Source organism: Nipponia nippon, unplaced genomic scaffold, assembly GCF_047370975.1.
Source record: "Nipponia nippon isolate SJK-2023a ecotype South Korea unplaced genomic scaffold, ASM4737097v1 scaffold_1, whole genome shotgun sequence".
Lineage (NCBI taxonomy): Eukaryota > Metazoa > Chordata > Aves > Pelecaniformes > Threskiornithidae > Nipponia > Nipponia nippon.
The window spans coordinates 36,458,391-36,471,182 of record NW_028262290.1 but is presented as its reverse complement, the minus strand read 5'-3'; the positions used below and the strand labels follow the sequence as shown (position 1 = coordinate 36,471,182).

Here is a 12,792-nt window from a genome sequence, read left to right as displayed (position 1 = left end):
CATACAGCAGCTACTTCCCACCACTGCAACTAACAACGTTCCAAGGAAGCAGCCACAAATTGTCATTTACATTATTTCTTATCAGTCCATACACACATATTCTAAAGCCATTTAACCAGTCCAAGATTCACACTCTTATCTGTTATATCATATAAAAATAGATCCAGTAAGTATTGAGCAGTAGTTTCACTTTCAAAAAAACTTAATACAGTGGTAGACAGGCTGAACACGCACAATTTCAGTCACAGTGGTGGTACAGTCTTGCAACACACAGTCAAACCCAACACCTATTCCACAAGCAATTCCAGTCAAAAGCCAAGGCCAGGATTTCTTAAATGAAACTCCAGCTGATATATCCTTCAGATGCTAGTATAATTTCAGATGGCTATACTGGTTAAAATAAACAGCTACACCTCTCTGATCTTGTGATGGAAAAGGTGAACATCTGAGTATGTCAAAGATAGGACTGAAATCCTGGACATTCAGAAATCAATGGAAGAATTTCCAAGGATTCAAAGGAACCAAAATTTGAAACTATTCTTTGTCTTATGCAACTTACTTTTGCTGAACTATCACATGAACACATGGGTAACTACCCACTTTAGAGCAAAAGGATATTTTGAGTGGAGAACTACCTCTCTACTTCATCCTTGCCCTCTAAATCCTTTCACGACATTCATTTTTTACAGTGGTTTCTTCCTCCCTGTCATCACCGTAGACTTCATATACAAACATTTCTCTCTTATTTGCTCTTATTAAAGGTCTTGAACTTCTCAAACACAGCAACTATGTTTTAGTCAGCATCTGTAAAGGTACTAGTTTACTTTCTGGCACACTAACAACCAAATTTATAATGTTGGTGCAGAATGTAGCAACACTAAGCAACAGAGAAGGGTTGGTTTTTTTTCCCCACATACATTAATTAGGAAAAAAAACAATTATATGCAAATTGCTTTTATTTGAATATTTACCTTTCCCAGCCTTTACCTAATGCATTCCTTTTTTAATGGAAAATTACAATTGAGACAACTGAAAACATACTATCAACTTGACAACAAAATTTCATGTTCACTTTGGAGAATTCTGGCAGTGACTAGAAAAAAAAATATTTTGGATTCTTACGATTTCCTTTTTTTGCTTAAATGATCACAAAAGCAGCTTATTATTGAGAAGACCTGCACGTGCACATTATGATAATCACAAACCCCAAATAAGTAGTGTAAATAAATAATAAGTAACATAGTATAAGTAATAAGTGTAAATAAGTAATAACATCTATGTGGCTGAGCATTTTCAAGTTAATATAATACATAAACAAACTATTAACCAGTATTATAAACTTCACCAAACGCAATGAACTACAAGTTGTTTTATCAGTACAGCAAAGGGAAAAGGCAGAAAAAAACAGCAGCAGTGGAAAGCTTCTTAATCTGTTTTCATTCACTGATGCTAGAAAATTCAGTAAGTTTAAAGAAAAGCATTATTAGTTTGCAAAAATTGCTCAACATAATTAACAAAAGGGGAAATGATACTTGATGTGGACATACATAATTTTACCCATAAACGGTTGGCATTTTATAAACAGTTATCCCCCAAACAACTAAAAACCTTTTCAGTGGGCTCATTTCCCACCTCTATATTTAGCACGCAAGCCTCAAAAACACATATTTCTGACCTTAATAAGTCACTCCACATGTTAAAAGACAACATTTATTCATGAGTACCCTGAAAAGGTTCTCACATAAAATCTCAAACACATATTTGTAAAAGATTTAGACCAAGTGAGTATATTGATATATTAAACATACCTAAAATAAAAACACAGCATTTATATTCTACTTTCTTGCACTGCACTACCAAACTATTATTAGTCTGCATTTAAACAATCCGCAGGGGTCCCTTTTTCTAATTCTCAGCGGTATTATCCCCTCTTGTGAGCAGAGTTAAACAGGCACAGCACTGCCTGATGGAGTCATCAGACAGTAATTCTTGAGCAACAAGGATTTTAAGTCATCAGTGTCATTATACCAATTTCAACCCTCAATTTAAGTAATTTATTAGTGCAGATAGTTGGATGGAAAAGCTTGTATTATTTCATACTCAACCTTTGCCATACGACAGACCATAATCAGCACATTTGAAAAAATGTCAATTCCTTAGTTACAGTATAAAATATCAAACAAACTTAACGTGAAAGAATATCACATGCTGATCCCTTCAGCCCTTCTCAGCAGAGAGTCCCATTCCTGGTCCTGGCACTAAAGCAAGGTCCCTGCTTCCATAACTAGTCTGGGCATTATTTTTGAAAGTCTCTAAAATGTTTGTATTTTGACTCACTGTATAATATCATACATTACTTAAAACCAAGGCTTGTTCTGCTGTATCCGCACAAGCAATTTATGGCATCTCACACCAAATTCCCCAGTGAAGAAGATAAAACTGTAACACAGTCCAATTAAACACAATAGGATATAGACAACTCACCAAGACTCAGCGAGGCAGGCAATGATTTCTACGGGCTGTGCATGCAGCGGGCCTCACTACTCAGATACATCTCAAGCGTGCTAGGAACAAAATTGAGAGAAAAATATTAGCCTTTTTTTTGGAGACAGGCATAGAAAAATAAGATGCTTAGCACATCGCATTTTTAAGCATAACACAATGAGGGAAACATAAACTTTGCAGAGCATTATCTGCTTTTCCAGACATAACTACCACCCCCTTCTAGTTGCGCAATCACTCCAGGCACACAACTTCCTCTCTACCTGCTGCCTACTGCAAATACACAGTGATAGCAACTAAGATGTTTACATTAACTTACACCGTACACAGCCTTTATTTTCACAAAAGAATCTGTGGGAACCCTCTGTGAAAGTGGTTGGTTCCTTTTTTGGTTGACTGCTTGGCTGGTTGACTTTATAACACGTTAGTTTCAAATCTCTAAAAAGGAGAAACTGATGTTCTTATAAAATGTCTTTCAACCATTATTAAAAGTTGTATGTACAGAAGCATGTTTCTTCTCTGAATCTCCACTTACAACACTCCTGACTCGAGTGACGATTACCAGTGGACAAATAAATTGAAAGCTCTTCATTAGTATAGAGCTTAAGAGTCCAGTAGAGCAGAGGACATACATTGCACAGCAACACACATTTCTTCAGGGAAGAGGAGCATGCCACTACCCACATAAATATTATACCTGCATTTCTGTTTGTAGGTCAAACAGTAGTTTATGTCAAATGTATCCAAGCAAGCTACCAAAGAAGAGTTTTCTATGTTTTTATTCTGACAAACAAAAAGGTAGAACATAAAGAAAATTAAAGATACACTACAAGAGTCATCAACAGAAAAAAAAAAGCACACTAATTATGCCTCAAGAGAAATGGAATTTAGAAACAACGCAATTCTTTCTGTCGTTTCTGCCATCTCACAGAAACCTTCTTCAAACAAACTCTGCCTAAGTATTTTCAATCACAGGCAGGATACCACTACAGTAACAGGCTATTCAGGGGCACCACTAACAAAGAAGTATTCTTATATAAAATATATACACAGAAGATAGGAATACATTATTTCCTCAGGAATGCCCAAAAAGCACACAAGCTCTAGAGATCACAAACATGGGCTTCGAGTGGGTCCTCACTGACAGAAAACATCACCTTGTCTTAGAATAAAATTTTAAGTAAAACACTACTAGATGTTTTGGTGATTTAGTGAGATTTACAGTGTCTGTTAGACACCTGCAGTTCAGAGAGACATGCCGAAGGGAAGCCGCTGCCTCACCCGCAGATGCAGGCTGAAGCCCCAGCCCATGGTGGGGAGCCCTTTTCTACAGGGGAGCCATAATGACGAGAGTGCCTGTGTAGACAGAAATGCTTCCCACTCAGCTCCTGTCTTTCAGCTGCTGCATGCCAGCAAAATGAGAATGACTACTGCCATTTTGTTTCTTGACAACTAGAGTGGCTGCTCACTGGTATTTTCCTACCGCTGATTTATTTTGGGTCCCACCTCCTGATCTATGCGGCCTCCAGCACTGCAGCTCGAAGAGTCTGCACATGAGTAACGTGGCTCCTGACCGTTACGCTGCAGCCCACAGGGCTCTGCATAGTGACGATGGAAAGTACAAGCTTTGCTGATTTTCATTTCTTCTATTCAATAAAACATTTAAAAATACTGTCTGAAAACCAAGACAATACATGATAGTTTCACAGCAGAAGCATGACCTTCAAAATACTAAGGAGATCTTTCTTCCCAAGTAAAAGTCTTGAATTACACAGCAACTAGTGACAAGCTTACGTACCCAACCTGGTATTTTCCAGATTTATTCCTCTAACTAAACTAGACTATCAGTGAAGAAAAGCGAAGAACATGAAGTGAGGGACAGTGAAACTACCTATTAGTCCTTGCCTTCCCTTCTCAAACCCTTTCTGAAGCTTGAAATAAAGGAAAACTAACACTGCAACAAAAGGCAATGCTAGTACCTATTCCCATGCAAATTCCCACAAGAATCAGGAGGTTCCTGGGATGCTCCTCAAAACTCAAGAGAAACCACTCTTGCATAAAGCCAGCTTTCACAGGAACATAATGCTGTTAATGGTGGTGCTCAAAGGCCTGTAGGTAGGCCTCACAAAGGCCTACATGAAGAACGGGTCTCTGCCTCAAACAGTACACAATTATCAGCATTAGCTGCGATATAAAAAAAGAATACAGCACAGACATCGTTCTCCACACCTGCCATTTTCCAACATCACCATTCAATCCTCCCTCCCCCAAAGGGTAAAAGAAAAGTTTTTAAAGGTCAACATAATAGTTAAACGCAACTGATAGGGCCCAGAACACCACACCGTCCTCTGAGTTCAGACCGCTTTACGTCTTTATTTTCCATTCATGCACAGTCATTTCTTTCTTTTCCAGTGCAAAGGGACATCTATATTCCACGTACCCAAGATGTGTTACCTTCTCACCCCATAAAAACTGTAAGTTGTGAACAAAACACACAATATCAACTCTACAAACTATGGTTTAGACAAAAGGGAGGGAACGACTACCACTTTCAGACATACTTAGAAGAGACCATCACCTACAGCGTGCAAGCTTAGTGAACTTATTTTTTCATCTGCATACGGTCTTCAGGTTCCCTCATTCTTATAGTAAGAAGAAAAGGTGCCGCAAATGATCGCACCATTGTGCAGTTAACACGAATTTCACACAGAACTGTAGCAAGAAAATAGTTTGAGGCCTCATTAAAAATTCAGTATCTTTGTGTCAAAGTAAGCCATGATCCTTAAAAAAAAAACAGCAAAGCAAGCAAAAGTATGTTTGCACTGCAAATGCCAACACAAATTGGAAAGCAATTAAAAAAAAAAAAAAAGCAGCTTTCAACTATGTTATTAGACCTACATTTTATAGCCAGTAAAGTATCAACTGGTTGACTTTTTCTTTTAAGATGAAGGCAACAAGTATTCTGGCCACACTGAAATAAAATAGTATATTTCTGGTTGTAAATTTTCATTTTGGAAAAAATATGAAGATTTAGACTTGAATAAGAGCTTTTCTCCTTGAGAATGTAATTGAAATCTGCTACAATAAATAATGTATTTATCTGTATACACTCGTAATCTTCCTCCACAAAGAATCTATTTTAGGAAACTGATAGAAAAGGAGGAGGACATTGCTTATATCTCTGGAGACCAGGTATAAATTTGTGTAAGGGTAGCAAGTGAAATTAGTTTACAATAATCACATTTATTTCTGAGAATAAAACAAGTGGTTGGTCAGCAAGTCCGGACACTAATTTTGAAATAGTAAAGAATAAGGACTGAAGAGCTACCTTGTGAACTCAAAGCATGGTAGAAGAAGCATGAAGAAAAGTAATCTCCACCGTAGACCAGGTGACATCTGAATTCTTACTTGCACAAGTATTAAAACATACGACTTTGGGGTTTGAGTTGTTGTTTAGCTTTTTGGGGGGTTGTTTTGTTTTGATTTTTTTTGTTTGACTGTTTTTTAATTTGATTCCATCACACAGGCATATGATGAACTTGTAAGTTCTTAAAAATACCTGTAGTAAAAGTGTCAGTATATACTATCAAATTTATTCATAGGCAGACTTTCCTCCATCCTCATAAAGTTTTCTTTTTAAATGCAATTTAGTACCTCCTACATAATCTGTGAGGTACAAATAGGTGACATACTGCATTGTTTTTAATTGGAGTGATTTTCTTCAAAATCCATGGGCAAGGCTCATTAGGGATCAATACTGACAGCAATGAAAAACTAAATCCGTTCACACACAGATGAATTACAGCATGGGCAGAGTAAGAGTGAAATTCCATAATAATTCTGACCTAACAAGTAAAATGTTATTTCACTTTCCATGCCCATTCTTCAATCCCAGACTTTTCCACTGAGGCACCCAATAAAGCAGCCAATTGTGATATGCCCACTATAAATCCTACCAAAGAGCAACAATATGTCTTACATAGCTCACTAAAAAAGCATCAAAACAGCAACTCTCAGTCATCACTACATCAGATATATGTTCTCACTATGTCCCACGATCCCCCCCCCCATAGAAGCTCATGTGATCCATACTACCTAAGATTTATGGATAAATCAACAAATTCAGTGTTCTCTGCCCTTTCATTAATACATTAATGGTTTCCATATAATGTGGACTGTTTTAGCAAAATACAGTTATCCTTTCCAAACAGCAAGCAACTTCTTGAAGTTCAAAAACAAACAGAAAAATGTAATTAGGCTTTACAGAGGGCATTGCATCTTAGCTGCAAAAAGCAAATGCACATTACAAAGAGGCTTCTGAATATCTAAGTAATGGGAGCACGCTCACAGAAAGAGTGAAATTTACTATCAGTTGTAACTGCTAAAATGAGAGCAAAGCAAGAATAATATCTGCCAGCAACTGTATTAATGGGAGATTGTTATGGAAGCCATTTAAGGAAATGCAAGACTTGGAATGGTATAATGATGCAGCTGCAGAAGAAAAAAATGTGTGTATTGTTAATATGTTGTTGTATAGCTTCAGACATTTAAATTAATGAACTAATTTCAAACTTCAAAATGCCAAGCACCCCAGTGACCATACACTTTCCATAGGAATTGTGCCTGGTTTATTTCCATAAAACTCTTAAGTAAAATTTCCATTAGTCTTTAACTTGAATAACGTGCAATTTCCATAGAACAAGATTGAAAAATCATAAACAGTAACAAAATGCAATGCAGTAAATCCACCACGTTCAAGATCTATTTTTCAAACTATTCATCAGCTCAGAATAATTGTATAAAATCAGCAGAAGTATTCCAAATGCTCAGGAGAGGAAACACTGCTCTAGGTAATAGGTAAATGCAGGACTGAATAAAAGAAAATTAATTTCTTCCACTCAGTTTTTTCATCATGTAAATACTATTTCTGAATACTCACAACACTGACAAAATAGCTTTGTTTTAAAACCCTGTTTAAAAAATTCGCCAGTTTTTTTTTTATTCTGTATCCTAAATTGATTAAACTATACAAGCTGCCATTTTTCATGTCACATTTCTACTTGTTATGTTTTGAAAAGGCTAAGCTACTGAATCATTAAAAATAGGGAGTGTTTGCATAATGTAAATACTGCTGACAAACTACTAACCATAGAACTGGTAAGATGCCTTAGTAATATGTAACCACTGATGTAATATTACAAATTATAATAACTACTACTCAAAGTTGCCATTGCACCAATATGTATGCCTCTCCTCAAAATGTTATTCCAACACAGAGCAGGACTCCTGGCAACTGTATTTATTCCCTGAAATCTTAAAATATTATCAAAATATTATCTGTAATAAATATGTGAAATATATCTTATCTAAGCTCGATTATCCTGACGGGTAAAAGCCGAAGAATACTTCTGTAGGGTTTAAATTCCCAAGAGAAGAAGAGCTCTGATCCCGTCTGCAAGCACACAATGGAATCACAGCTGACGATGCACATCTTTTTCTGGATGTCTCCATATGCTCAGGAGGGTTTTTTTCCCCCCCTCTCCCTCCCCGCCTCCCTTGCTCCCAGCATTACATTGAAGGACTCGTCATTATCTGCCGCCAGGAGCATGAGAATGTTTTAACAACTAACAAAAATAAAGTAGTGCAGTGAACTTCATCTCATTTAAAAATATAAAGAAGAGATCCTGCCAGAGTAGCCATCTGTAACTAAATTAACTAATAGTAGAAAATGGGTGGATGAATGGATGCTGTAATACACCTTCTATGAAGTAAATATCAGTGTTACTCTGTTCTTAATTTAAAATGTTGTTTCACACAGAAGAGTATATACTGTAACACCACATCTAACCTTTGACCTCCAAAGCCAAACATAGAAATAAATGAATTCTGAGCATTTTAACATCTATAAGAACAGTGAAGAAATGTGTGGAATTTTTTTTAATACTTTATACCTACTTGCATACGAACTGCATTGTTTAGCGAGGACAACCATAGCAAACGGACAAAAAATGAACGTGGCAAGAACAGTTTCAGTGTTCCCTCTCTCCAAGGCACAATCTATCAGCATTCAGCAGACAAAGAGAGTTACGTTTATACTTGAATTTGGTACCAGTCTTTAGTTCGGCTTTTTCTTTTACGTGAACTGACAGCATCCTCAAGGCTTAGACCTCATAAGCCTCTGCAATTTCTGCAGTTCTGGTGTAAGGTGCTAGAGAAACTCGGCCTGAGCGCAGAAGCCCAGGTTTTGCCAATGAGACAGTGACATCGGCAACAAAGGCAAGGAGCAGAAGACAGTGGGCACTGCAGCAGCAGCTGGCTCGCTCACCGACTTTGTTCTTCCTGCCGCAAAACCTGGGCTCCCTGCAGATGGACTAGCTCTTACTGGGTTTTGTTTTTTTGAAGGTGGAGGGAAAAGTTGGGAACATCAACACTACAGACTGCTTACATGCCTCTTTCGACAGAGCCTTTCAGCCTTACAGTGAGCAAGCTACATTCTAAATGAGTATAAAAACACAAACATTATTCTTAAATAATTAATTTTGACTTCAGAGCTTCAGTTTAACGCAATACACTACACTATATGTGAGTAAATCCCTAGTACTTTCTCATTTTTCCACCAGGCATAATCTTTTGACTGTTTTCTATCGCAAATAATGTAGTTCCAGTTTAAAAACTTAAACTGAACTGTCTTATTCCAAAAGTATCATTCTTGATAGCAATAAAGTATTCCGTCCTTAAACGTCTCAAGTTTCAAATTTAGCACCGACACCACCAGGATGCACAACAAGGAACACAAGGAGATTTACAGATTTACTAAAAGAAGTGTCTTCAGGCATTGCAGAGATACTGATGAAGGATGTCACACAGGGATCCTCTCCCTAGCAAAGGCCACAAGCTTGAGAAAATACAGAGTTAAGAAATCTTCAGTTTTTATGTGAAATTTTAAAGAGTATGGTGACTGAAAAAAATGAGATGCTTACACCACCTTTGTCAGGCATTTATTGCATAATGCTCACCAAAACGAGATACAAGCATATTAAAAATTACGTGATTCATCAAATATTTGCAGGATGTTAAAAAGATCAACCTTTCTTTTTAAAGTTGTTCTCGATATTTCTGAGGGTTGAGTCCATGACAAAGTATTTTGTTCGAGACCATAGATGACCAAGACTGGCTATGAACATTAAGCTTATCACAGCACTTCTCAAACTTCAGGATTAACCATTCGGGGAAAGTTTACATCTTTCTTTATCTCATGTGACACAGTGGAGCTGACTTCTATGTTCCAGTCCCCAAGTAGTTGTATCGCAAATGCCAAAATAAGGGACACAAATGCACGAGCGTCCATACGTGCCTGCGTACACATCTGTACGTGCAAATATGCACAAGCCTGGTATATCCTATTTGTGACACCACCGCTGACGTAAACAAGCAAGCGTCCTGAAAACTACGTAGGAGGTGCAGTGCCTACACCAACTGCGATAAAACGACCGGTTTCCATTCACAGTGGTCTTAAGCTGCATGTAAGCAAACAAGGGCCCTGCTTTGGGGAATAATAGTTTCAGTATGATGTTAACGATGGTGTGCAACACTGTCATTTCTCTGAGAGCATCCAACAGGGTGGACCAGCAGCTCCCTCCCTTTACGCACTGGCAGAGGATTCCCCCACGAGAGGAGCCCACGAGGTGGCCCAATGCCACTATCGGGTTGTAAAAAGCCAGGAAATTAACTGGCTAGAGTTGATTTTATAGTTCAGTACATAAAAACCCAAAGGGATAAAAAACAAATGACTGCCTTCAGCCACAATGGCAGCAAACTAAGAACAAAAAAAATGCTTTAAGTAAAAAGACTGGCAGTCTTAAACTGCTTACTTATTTACAGCGGCAATAGAGCTCTGCTGTAACTGTCATAGCCAGACGCTATATGCTTAGTTCAAACTATACTTAAATACCATAAAAATATTGCCAGTTCAGTTCTAAAGCCTATTCACCTGCTTCCTACTACTCTGAAAAGGGAAAGGAAAAAAAAAAAAAAAAAAGAAATACAAAACCAATTGATTACTACTGAAGAAGCAGGCTGTTCTCCTTTTACAAGGAGACTTTCCTGGCTAAATTACAAGTGCATTTAGACAGTGGGCTCCCACATACGCACACTTGGGACAGAAGTAGAGAGGCTAACACAAACTAAGATTCAGATATTATTTCCCGGTGATTACCAGCAGCCTCCTTGCCATTTTTTTTTCCCCTCCCTCCCTCTCTCCCCCCCTCCCCCTCCCCAATCTTTTTTGCCAGGCTCTCGGGCAGCTTTCCTGCAGACAAACTGCACGGCCTGAACGCCCCTCTCTGGACGGAGAACCATGTGATTCCCGGGCTGGGGGTAAACGCTCAGGCCCAAGCGGAGGCGACGGAGCGAGGGGCAGCGCGGGAGAGGGAGGAGGCTCCTGTTTCACCTCGCCCAGGAGCCCCCGAGCAGCGCGGCCGCGGCGCGGTCCCCGCGGCGCACACACCGCCCCCCGCGGAGGCGGGGAGGGCCTGCGCACCCGTCCTCCGCGCAGGCGGGGGGCATCGCCCCAGGCGCCCGGGGGCCCGCTCCCGGCGGGGGCTGCCCGGAGCTGCCCGCCCGCCCGCCGCCGCCGCCGCCTCCCCCTTGCGCGCAGCCCCGCGGCCGCCGCCCGCGGCGGGGAAGCAGGAGCGAGCGGCGCCGCCCGCCCCGCCAGCAGCACCCGCCCAGGGACCCCGCGCCCAGCCGGCTGCCATCCCCTCCTCCTCCTCCTCCTCCTCCTCCTGCCGCCGCTCCCCGCCCCGCGCACACACACGCAGACACACGGCACTGCGGCGGCCGGGCCCCCACCCCTCCCCGGGCCGCGGGGAGGCGGCGGCCGGGCCGCCCCGGGCTGCGCTCGCACGCAGCTGTGCCACCGCGGCCTGCCTGCGCGGCTGCGGCGCCCCGCCGCCCGCCCCCACGGCTCGGCTCGGCGCTGCGCGGCGCGCACACGCAGGCGCAACCCCCGCGCAGAAAGTTAGAGAAGTTGCCCGCTTTGCCCCCTCCTTCCCCGCGCGTCTCCTGCGGGCGCGGAGCGGCGGCGGGGCGCCCCGGCCCCGGCGCAGGGGGAAGGGGAGAGGGCAGCGGGCGTCGCGGCCCCTGCCCGGCGCGGGGAGGGGGCCGCCGGCTCGGCCCCGCGGAGGGAAAACGGAGCGGCCCGCAACCTTGCGCACCAAGTCGTTGTCAGCCGGGGAAGGGGAGGGGGCGAACACCGCCCTGCTCCCCAAATCACCCCTTTTGTCACCGGGGAGAGACCCTCCCTCCAAGTTTCCATGTCGGTGCGGACTCGGGGGCAAGGGGGGGAACGTCCCGAACAACCCCTTGAAAATCGCCCCCCGCGCCCCAGCTGCCCCATCCTGGCCCCGCGCGGGCAGGGCAGCCCCCGCCCCCCGGACCAGCCGCAGCACCCCTCGCCTCCCCGGCTCCTCGCACTTTCTCCCCCTGCCGCCCGCAGCCAGGGGCGCGGAGAGGCGGCACCCGACCTCCGCCTGGCCTGGGAGCAGGAAACCAGCCCCCCCCGGCCCGGCAGGGTGGAGTGCCCTATCCCCCCCACCCTCGCCCCGCTCCGCCGAAACGGGGGACGTCCCGGGGAAGTAAACCCACGACCCCCCGCCCCGGGGCTGCGAGCACGATGCCCCGGTGAGGGGCGGCCCCGCGGTCCCCTGCCCCCGGCTCCCCGCGGAGGGGCCGCGGCCCCCGCCCCGCTCCCCGCCGCCGCCGGGGAAGCCGCCTCGCCGCGGCCGCGGTGCCGCCCGCCAACGCCGCCCCTCCGCGCACCGGCGCGGCCCCGGGCGTCCCCCCGGCGTTACACAAGGCGGCCGGGGAGGCGCGGGGGGCTCGGGCACACCCCCCGCCGCGCCGGGGCCGAGGGGGCGTGCGGGAGCCGTTACCGGGGTCAGTGCCGTCTCCCGCCGCGGCTGCCGCCGGCGCTGACCTTCGCTTTGTAAGATGAAGCTGAAGCTGGGGCTGCGGCCGCCATGTTCCCGTTTTAATAACTGCCTGCTTGTTTATTTCAATGGAGACCCTCCCACCACTCGCCCTCCTCCTCCTCCTCCTCCTCCCCTCCTTCTACCCAGCGGAGGGCCGGACGGGGAGGAGGCGGGGGGAGGCACAAGTCACTCCCCCCTGCCCCCGGGCACGGCGGCAGCGGCCGGGCCCCGCGCTGGGGGAGGCCGGGCCGGGGCGGGCGGGCGGCACCGCGGCGCGGCCCGGGGCGCCGCCGCCCCTCGCTGATGCCGCCCGGCGGAG

At 44.1% G+C, this 12,792-nt stretch overlaps 1 protein-coding gene across 4 annotated transcripts in view; it reads right to left on the bottom strand.

The window, feature by feature from the left end:
- The window catches only part of NCOA2 (nuclear receptor coactivator 2), a 198,014-nt gene extending 185,448 nt beyond the window's left edge, over positions 1-12,566 (bottom strand). For 3 of the 4 annotated variants that reach the window (XM_087751711.1, XM_087751680.1, XM_087751688.1), the window contains exons 1-2: positions 12,435-12,553; positions 2,485-2,564 (exon numbers count right to left, since the gene is read on the bottom strand). The gene's annotated coding sequence lies outside the window, so the exon portion shown is untranslated. Of the gene's footprint in view, positions 1-2,484; positions 2,565-12,434 lie in introns of all 4 variants that reach the window. The other variant, XM_087751698.1, reaches the window with a different exon arrangement.
- Between the last annotated feature and the right edge of the window lie 226 nt (positions 12,567-12,792).